The sequence below is a fragment of the Salvelinus namaycush genome, chromosome 23, assembly GCF_016432855.1.
Source record: "Salvelinus namaycush isolate Seneca chromosome 23, SaNama_1.0, whole genome shotgun sequence".
Classification (NCBI taxonomy): Eukaryota; Metazoa; Chordata; class Actinopteri; order Salmoniformes; family Salmonidae; genus Salvelinus; species Salvelinus namaycush.
Window position 1 is genome coordinate 29,513,270 of NC_052329.1, and position 11,124 is coordinate 29,524,393.

Here is an 11,124-nt window from a genome sequence, read left to right on the forward strand (position 1 = left end):
GGGGGGCTCCCATTACTGCCACTGAATAACAGGACTCCTGCTGGTTTAATGGGGCTAGCCTTTCATTAGCGTAGCATTCAAGATACTGTTCACATGGAATCCAAGCAAACAGGCATCTATTTTATGGCGTCAACAGAAAGAAACTGCAACTTTGCTAACCACTTTTAAGACTAGTGTTGTTGGTAAATAATCCATAATGAGTCCATGTTTACAACCAATCAGAGAGCTGAAGTTGTTTTGTTGTTTTTACACACGGTATATTCAGAGGACCTATATTCAGACTCATAAGTGGTAAGCAGGGCTCAGTGGTAGTCTTGGTAAACTCATTATTATCAATCTTTACCCTTCTCTCAGATGTACTGTACAAGACCCCTGGTAGAAAATACTACGGAGTTGGGGTTGATATTTTAATTTCAATGTATTATCTAGAGGCTAAGATGGCGTTGTCATCAAGTCTATTACTATTGTGTTTATTATTCATAATATCAATATTATATTCACACTTTTACAATTGAATCAGAGTATTCTATTCATTTTAAACGCTTTTTGAATGCTAATGTGGGTATATTGCACTGATAAAAGGTTTACCTACCTTTCGCTTTTCTGCTTTTTATTTGAGTTCTTTCCACTTTTTGTCTGGTAAACCAGTCCACTGTATATTTTTAGGAACTATCTTCCATATCAATGAAATTTCAAGCTGGTCCACATTAAATACTTACCCATCCAGGCTACTGCCACTTTTTCCACGCTTTCAATATGCATATTTTATATTATTTTACAAGTATTTCGCAACACCCACCATAACATATACTAAACACGTGTACATGTCCAATAAAAATATGATTTGATTTGATATGCACTGAGTGAACTTCTCAACCAGACCATCCTAGACAGCTTCTATCTCAGAGTTGATGATGTTTCCACATTGAAAGCTTTGCTCATAAATTACGTTTTATGAGTTTCAAAATCAGGAACAAGTTTATAGGCATCAATATGAAGTTTGGTATCCTCTTTTTATTTCATCAGATGGCCTGCTGGGCTAACACTTAGGGAGAAGTAGGCAGTAGGCAGGCCAGCCACTTGGTCTTAGTTGACTGCCTTGTTTTTTTACTTCTTTATAGTAATTTGTATTTATGAACATCAAGACATCTCTAAACATTGTTGAGTAAGTGCAGAGCACCTCAATGAAACACACAAACTGTATTTGATCATGTATAACTTATTTTACATTATGGTCATTGAAACCTACTGACATGAGGATGGTCATTGAAACCTACTGACATGAGGATGGTCATCGAAACCTACTGACATGAGGATGGTCATTGAAACCTACTGACATGAGGATGGTCATCGAAACCTACTGACATGAGGATGGTCATTGAAACCTACTGACATGAGGATGGTCATTGAAACCTACTGACATGAGGATAGTCATTGAAACCTACTGACATGAGGATGGTCATTGAAACCTACTGACATGAGGATAGTCATTGAAACCTACTGACATGAGGATAGTCATTGAAACCTACTGACATGAGGAGGGTCATTGAAACCTACTGACATGAGGATAGTCATTGAAACCTACTGACATGAGGATGGTCATTGAAACCTACTGACATGAGGATAGTCATTGAAACCTACTGACATGAGGAGGGTCATTGAAACCTACTGACATTTATACAAATATGAATCAATGTGGCTTATAATGGGATATGTATTTAAGATTCCCTTGAGCTCCTTAGCTCTGTAAACGTTAACCACTGACTTATTTATTGTTAATTTGTTAAAGCAAAATCAAATGTTGCTCTCAGAATAGAAGTACAAGGTAATGCAGTTTACCCTTTCCATGCCGTGTAGTAAAAGCAGACAATGAATGGTCATCTTCAGGAGTACAGGCCTGGGAACAAATCATTTGGTTTGTTTTTGTCACACCCTGGCCTTAGTTATCTTTGTTTTCATTATTATTTTAGTTAGGTCAGGGTGTGACATGGGGAAGTATGTGTTTTGGTTTGTCTAGGGGTTTGTAGGTTTAATGGGGTAATGTCTTGTCTAGGTGTTTGTATGTCGATGGCTGCCTGGATTGGTTCTCAATTAGAGACAGCTGTGGTTTATTGTCTCTAATTGGGAGCCATATTTAAGGCAGCCATGGGCATCATGTGTTTGTGGGTAATTGTCTATGTGTAGTGTTTGTGTCAGCACTATTTGTCTGTATAGCTTCACGGTCGTCATTTTGTTAGTTTGTGTATTGTTATTAGTTTCTTGTTTTTTCTCTCTTCTAAAATAAAAGAAGATGTATTTTGCACACGCTGCGCCTTGGTCCTCTATCTCACCCAAAGACGATCGTGACAGTTTTTAGTTAATATTTCTGAGTCCCATTAGATTAAATTAAATCAAAATAAGTGGAAAATGTATTAGATCAATGATGGACAGCAACAATTTGATACATACTGTATCTCAAATGCTTTTGCCTTTCTGAAACACGTTTTGTTAACTGTAAATAGCATAGAATATAATATCTCTGTTTCCTATAAGTGCTCATTTCCACCACCTCCAGTGTGGCAGTCTACCCGTCCTAGTTCATTTTTATTTGTGCAATGCAATCTGAGCCTGTGTGATATCCAACATATGTTTGATGTGCAAGCTTTGCCTTCTGTTGTTAACCATGAGACTGTTTTCCTTCCCCAAACCGCATGTCTGAAACATCATTATTTTACCACAGTCAGCATAACACAACCATACAATAACCTTAGTGAATGGATCTTATTTTACTAGTTTTGCATATCACTCCCAGTTCAGTCATAAGTACTGGACCTGTTTCTGTGATTCTACAGCAGAACACAGTCTGTCGAAGTAAAAAATTGTCTGGCTAATTAAAGCCAACAAACACAAGCCAGACATGGCCACTTGACCTTGGTCCAGTTATATAACAAGAAAGTCTCTAACATTTTGCACAGACAGAATCACTCTCCCTTTAGTCACAATAACAAAATATAGTCCCATAACTAATGTACGTTACAGCGCTCAATTGCAAAGCACTTTTGGACTTTGTGTACTCGTATAATCACAGCCTTAAATGAACAAGTGGTTCATCAGACAATGTGACTATAAAACCCCTGGAGTGCAGTGATAGGAAACCATATTAGGCAGTGATTTAGAAGAATCCATATGGAGACTCCTGCCAGCTGGGGAGAGAGAAGAGGCTACTTGGAGAGAGTAAAGCTCTTTTACAGTCACACTCATATCAAGTTTTGCCTATACTGTATGTTCTGCTGACATATACCTAGAAAGTAGCAATAGAGTACACTCTTAGAAAAAAGGTGCTATCTAGAACCTTAAAGGGTTCTTTGGCTGTCCCCATAGGAGAACCCTTTGAAGAACCATCATTGGTTCAAGGTAGAACCCTTTTGGTTCAAGGTAAAACATTTTTGGGTTCCATGTAGAACCCTTTCCACAGAGGGTTCTACATGGAACCCAAAAGGGTTCTAGCTGAAACCAAAACAGGTTCTACCTAAAACCAAAATATGTAGAACCCTCTCCACAGAGGGTTCTACATGGAACCCAAAAGGGTTCTACCTGAAACCAAAACATTGTTCTACCTGGAACAAAAAAGGGTTCTCCTACAGTTGAATAAACCTTTTGGAATCCTTTTTTCTAAGAGTGTAGTAATACAGTTGCAAACTTTTATTCTCATTCAAAGTTTGTTGCATTGAAATGTATGTATCTGACCCTGTGTTGAAGTTGGGGTTGTCTGTGTAACTCCAGACTGTGCTAGCCCACCTAGCTAAAGCCGACAATAACGGATTGATTTGTAGGGTCAATATTAGTCTCCAAACCCCTTGAAAAACAAAACAATCCATACCCCCTCAGGAACGTAAATCTTCAGGGTTATAAAGGTGTGTTTAAGAGTTGTATTGGCCAGGCTCATAAAACATGTCATAGGACTGAACAGCACCCTATTCCCAATATGTCTGAAAGGTGGAAGATGGGTGCATATCAACCCAAACATATGGCTTAGCAGCTGGAGAACAAAAAAAGGGTCTGCACCCAGGTTAACAAAATGATTATGGAAGTCCAAAACTATAAAATGGCTGCCAATGCCTACCATGCATTACCCAGATGTCCCGGGTAGGTGCCACACACGAGTAGTGAATTCCTTCCCAACCTAAAGGTATGCTACAGTATGTAAGTTTAGTTGTGTATTCAAAGCACACTGAATATAAAGAATCCTGTGAAGTGTGGAAGTGGACGGATTTCCTCCTACTTCTCACCAGTTGTGATTTTGGGCCGCTCCATGGTAAGAAGTGCAAAAACACTGTGCTATCCCGGAGCTCGAATAAATGACATTACTAAGCTGCTCCCGAATGTACTACGCCAGGACATGGACATCGATTCTATTGTAGTCCATGTGGGTTTTAATGACATTATGAAGGGCAGCTCTGAACAGTTGAAACTGGATTTTAGAGCTGATTGACTCTCTGCTAGTCACGAATAAAAGACCCATCATATCTGGCCCTGTGCCCTCTCTGAATTGTGGCATTGAAGGCTTTAAATCATGTTTTATAATGAGGATGGGATCCAGCTGAATAATTTGGATTCCTGGATCCTTTCACAGCATTATAAGGCTGCATTGAGACAATGACTTATCAATGACACAAGTCCAGCTCAGTTAATCCCTACCAAGGCCCCTGGGATAATGTACATGCTTCAACAAATGTACATTATCCCAGGGGCGTTGGCAGACACAATGTAAGTAACATAATTTAAGTCCCTCTAACTGCCCTGAATGCCTCTGTTGATCCTAAAGCTATTGTATGCAGTTATCATGAACCAGAGTTATACTGTTAGCACTGAGGTGGTGTGCCCTAGTAGGAAGTCCACTGTGTGCAGCTCACCCTACACTATCGCCTCAAACATAAATAACATGAGCATGTCTACTTCTGCTAAGCTTCCCAGAAAAGCAATGAAAACAATCAAGCATCCCAGAAAAGTGCTAAAATATAAATGAACATATGTAGCCTAAGAAACAAGGTTCATAAAATCAATAACTTGCTGGTAATCTCTGAAACTCACTTAGATAATACTTTTAATGATACAGCGGTAGCAATACATGGTTAAAACATCAACATAAAAGACAGAAATGCCAATGGTGGAGGTATTGCTGTTTTATATTCAGAACCACATTCCTGTAAAGCTTAGAGAGGATCTCATGTTAAATAATGTTGAAGTAATATGGCTATAGGTTAATCTGCCTCACCTGAAGCCCATTCTTGTGGAAAGCTGCTATAAACCACCAAGTGCTAACAGTCAGTATGTGGATAATATGTGTGAAATGCTTGATAATGTGTGTGATATCACTCAGAGGTATATTTTCTGAGTGATTTAAATATTGACTGGCTTTCATCAAGTTGTGCACTCAAGAAAAAGCTTCAAACTGTAACCAGTGCCTGTAACTTGGTTCAGGTTATCAGTAAACCTACCAGAGTAGTTACAAACAGCACAGGAATTAAATCATCAACATATATTGATCACATCTTTACTTATGCTGCAGAAATTTAAAGCATTATCCAAATCCCTCAGATGTAGCGATCACAATATAGTAGCCATATCTATTAAAAAATTGTATGGAAAGGGGGATACCTAGTCAGTTGTACAACTGAATGCATTCAACTGAAATGTGTCTTCCGCATTTAACCCAACCCCTCTGAATCAGAGAGGTGCGGGGGGCTGCCATAATCAACATCCACGTCTTCAGCACCCGGGGAAAGTGGGTTAATTGCCTTGCTCAGGGGCAGAATGATGAAAGATTTTTAACTTGTCAGCTCAGGGATTCAATCCAGCAACTTTTTGGTTACTGGCCCAACGCGCTAACCACTAGGCTACCATGGTTGAGAGGGATGAGGCAAAAGGAATGGCAAATAAGTCTGGCGGAACAACCAATTGGCAAATGTACTACAAATTGAGAAATTATATGACTAAACTCAATTAAAAGAAGAAGAAACTATACTATGAAACAAAGCTAAATGATATAAAGAATGATAGTAAAAAGCTTTGGAGCACCTTAAATTACATTTTGTGCAAAAAGGCAAACTCAGCTCCATCATTCATTGAATCAGATGGCTCATTCATCACAAAAGCCACTGATATTGCCAATGACTTAAATAATTTTTTCATTGGCAAGATTAGCAAACTTAGGCATGACATGCTAGCAACAAACACTGACACTACACATCCAAGTATGAATGATCAAATTATGAAAGAAAAGCATTGTAATTTTGTATTCCGTAAAGTCAGTGTGGAAGAAGTGAAAAAAGTATTGTTGTCTATCAACAATGACAAGCCACCTGGGTCTGACAATTTGGATGGAACATAGTGGATGATATTGTCACTCCTATTTACCATAACTTCAATCCAAGCATACTAGAAAGTGTGTGCCCTCAGGCCTGTAGGGAAGCAAAAGTCATTCCGCAACCCAAGAATATTAGAGCCCCCTTTACTGGCTCAAATAGCCAACCAATCAGCCTGTTACCAACCCTTGGTAAACTTTTGTGAAAAATTGTGTTTGACCAGCTACAATGCTATTTCACTGTAAACAAATTGACAACAGACTTTCAGCACGCTTATAGGGAAGGACATTCAACAAGCACGACACTTAGACAAATTACTGATAATTGGCTGAGAGTAATTGATGATAAAAATATTTGGGAGCTGTTTTGTTAGACTTCAGTGCGGCTTTTGACATTATCAATCATAGTCTGCTGCTGGAATAACACACTGTATGTGTTATGGATTTACACCCCCTGCTATATTGTGGATAAATAGTTACCTGTCTAATAGAACACAGAGGGTGTTTAATGGAAGCCTCTCCAACATAATCCAAGTAGAATCAGGAATTCCCCAGGGCAGCTATCTAGGCCCCTTACTTTTTGCAATCTTGTCACTGGCTTTGAGTAAAGGCAGTGTGCTCAAAGCCAGTGTGTTTTTGTATGCGGATGACTCAACAGTATACACGTCAGCTACTACAGCGGGTGAAATGACTGCAACACTTAACAAAGAGCTGCAGTTAGTTTCAAAATGGGTGGCATGGAATAAATTAGTCCTAAATATTTCAAAAACTAAAAGCATTGTATTTGGGACAAATCATTCACTAAACCCTAAACCTCAATTAAATCTTGTAATGAATAATGTGGAAATTGAGCAAGTTGAGGTGACTAAACTGCTTGGAGTAACCCAGGATTGTAAACTGTCATGGTCAAAACATGTTGATACAACAGTAGCTAAGATGGGGAGAAGTCTGTCCATAATAAAGTGCTGCCCTGTCTTCTTAACAACACTATCAACAAGGCAGATCCTACAGGCCCTAGTTTTGTCGCACCTGGACTACTGTTCAGTCGTGTGGTCAGGTGTCACAAAGAGGGACCTAGGGAAAAATACAACTGGCTCAGAACAGGGCAGCACGGCTGGCCCCTAAATGTACACGGAGAGCTAACATTAATAATATGCATGTCAATCTCTCATGGCTCAAAGTGGAGGAGAGATTGACTTCATCACTACTTGTTTTTGTAAGAAATGTTGACATGCTGAATGCACAGCGGAGACTGTGAAGAGACACACACACACAGGAATAGACACACGCTAGCACACACACTACACATACATACATTGTAATATTGTTGTATGGTGGTATTATACATTATTGTAGATATGTAGTGGTGTGATAATGTTATATATGATGTACTATTTTATCTTTTGTTTTATGTGTGATGCAAGTGCCTTAATGTGTTTGGGCCCCAGGAAGAGTAGTTGCTGCCTTGGCAGCAGCTAAGGGGGATCCCTAATAAATACAAATACAAAGATTAAATTTTCTAAACACATGTTTATCATACAACATGAGTAGGGACATCCTCTGAAGAATACTACCCCACCTGAAAATAATAATTTATAATAGCACAATGACAGGATGGACACTAAGATACATCAACTTCGGCATGAGCAACGTTGGCCCATTTACAACAAAGCATAACAGTTTACAATTGATTGTTCAAAGACAATACATTTGTGTCACAAAGTAAAATAAAACGTCTGGCATGCTTGGCAGGAGGCCAATTACTTACACACCAGGAGTGATGGTGGGTTGAGACAAACGCTTCAGTTCCACCACGGTGTTGACTGCTTTGAAGGTCCAGCACTGAGCCACTGTGAAAGAACTCATAGCTCTTCTCATTGAATACACATGTAACCCCTGGAGCCAAGTTATGGCTTGATGAAAGGTATAGCTTCCTAGACCTATTGCCCTGATTGGAAAGGTCACGGCAGGCATTGACGACATTATTTGGTTTTGCACAATAAGTCAATTTATCAGTAATATTTAAAACAGGCTGAACCTGAGCTTACAGAGGTAACATCTAATTTTCAATCTGTCTCTGGAAAAGATGTACCAAGCTGTCAGATGTTGTCACTTGTTAATTATTATGCAACTAATAGACAATCCACTCACATGTTTACCCCTGCTTCCTCCTCCTATCTCCGGGGGTCACATGTGTATCCAATGGAATTCCAACTGGAATGAAGGCTCTATTTTCCATGTCTGGCTGAAGGGAAGGTTTTCCAAAAGCGGAGAGGATTAAATTCGGAGCCATAGTGGAAAGAATTAAATAGCAAATACAATTATGAGGGCGTCCAAAAATTGCTGGAAAGAGGCTTAAGTGCATGTATCCACTTAATACCCAATGTTTAGTACTGTCAGATTAAATGACTCGGGCCATGCTTTTGAGATGAAACACATTGTTTTGAAATGATCTATTGTTTGTTATTCCATTTGCAGTCTAACTTCCAGGTATTACTAAAGTATTTACATTTTTGGTTTGACAAACTACTAGACTAGATAGACTAGAAAATAAGCTTATAGGCATATTAACAATGATTCAGTTAAAGTCGGAAGTTTACATACACTTACGTTGGAGTCATTAAAACTCATTTTTCAACCACTCAACAAATTTCTTGTTAACAAACTATAGTTTTGGCAAGTCGGTTAGGACATCTACTTTGTGCATGACACAAGTAATTCTTCCAACAATTGTTTACAGACAGATTATTTCACTTATAATTCACTGTATCACAATTCCAGTGGGTCAGAAGTTTACATTCCCTAAATTAACTGTGCCTTTAAACAGCTTGGAAAATTAAAAAAAAAAGACATTATGGCTTTAGAAGCTTCTGATAGGCTAAATTGACATAATTTGAGTCAATTGGAGCTGTACCTGTGGATGTATTACAAGGCCTACCTTCAAACTCAGTGCCTCTTTGCTTGACATCATGGGAAAATCAAAAGAAATCAGCCAAGACCTCAGAATTTTTTGGGGAACTTCCACAAGTCTGGTTCATCCCTGGGAGCAATTTCCAAACACCTGAAGGTACCACGTTCATCTGTACAAACAATAGTACGCAAGTATAAACACCATGGGACAACACAGCCGTCATACCGCTCAGGAAGGAGATGCATTCTGTCTCCTAGAGATGAACGTACTGTGGTGCGAAAAGTGCAAATCAATCCCAGAACAACAGCAAAGGACCTTGTGAAGATGCTGGAGGAAACAGGTACAAAAGTATCTATATCCACAGTAAAACGAGTCCTATATCGACATGACCTGAAAGGCCGCTCAGCAAGGAAGAAGCCACTGCTCCAAAACCGCCATAAAAAAGCCAGACTACAGTTTGCAACTGCACATGGGGACAAAGATCGTACTTTTTGGAGAAATGTCCTCTGGACTGATGAAACAAAAATAGAACTGTTTGGCCATAATGACCATCGTTATGTTTGGAGGAAAAAGGGGGACGCTTGCAAGCCGAAGAACACCATCCCAACCGTGAAGCACGGGGGTGGCAGCATCATGTTGTGGGGGTGCTTTGCTGCAGGAGGGACTGGTGCACTTCACAAAAAAGATAGCATAATGAGGATGGAAAATGATGTGGATATATTGAAGCAACATCTCAAGACATCAGTCAGGAAGTTAACACTTGGTAGCAAATGGGTCTTCCAAATGGACAATGACCCCAAGCACACTTCCAAAGTTGTAGCAAAATAGCTTAAGGACAACAAAGTCAAGGTGGCCATCACAAAGCCCTGACCTCAATCCTATAGAAAATGTGTGGGCAGAACAGAAAAAGCATGTGCGAGCAAGGAGGCCTACAAATTTGACTCAGTTACACCAGCTCTGTCAGGAGGAATGGGACAAAATTCACCCAACTTACTGTGGGAAGCTTATGGAAGGCTACCCAAAATGTTTGACCCAAGTTAAACAATTTAAAGGCAATGCTACCAAATACTAATTGAGTGCATGTAAACTTCTGACCCACTGGGAATGTGATGGAAGAAATAAACGTTGAAATAAATCATTCTCTCTACTATTATGCTGACATTTCACATTCTTAAAATTAAGTGGTGATCCTAACTGACCTAAGAGGGAATTTTTAGTAGGATTAAATGTCAGGAATTGTGAAAAACTGAGTTTAAATGTATTTGGCTAAGGTGTATGTAAACTTCCAACTTCAACTGTATATGAGGTTAGAGTTGAGACAGAACCAGAGAGAGTTGCATTGCTGAGTAGCTTGTGATTCTTAAATGGTATTAACAATATGTTTCATTAAACAAGAAAGGCCCACAAAATAGTTTTATTTTATTGTAAGAAAACCCCAATGAGACAAGGGTTGATTTAGACATTTAAATTGAGAGAAGGTTGAAGTCGAGTCAAATCATTGTCTCACAACACATCATTCTGGGGTCACCCACATAGATGTCAGCAGGATTATCAAAAGGACAGAGGGAAAGTATTGTTGAGGGAAGCTTACAGAGATGATTAGCAGCCACATGCCACCAACAGGGTGGGTAACTAGTACAGACCACATCAGGCATCACGCCTTGGCTCCCCTTTCTACTATCCAAACACATTTGATAAAGCTGTCATTGTGGTCACCAAATCATTGAACCAGGGGGGTCAATGCAATATTTAAATGTCTCTTAAGTATTTCAAATGACAACTTTCATAAATAAGTCATTATAAATGCTTATAAATGTTTATTCATGACAGTTATTGTAAAGTGTTAACAATATCTGAACATCCTTATATG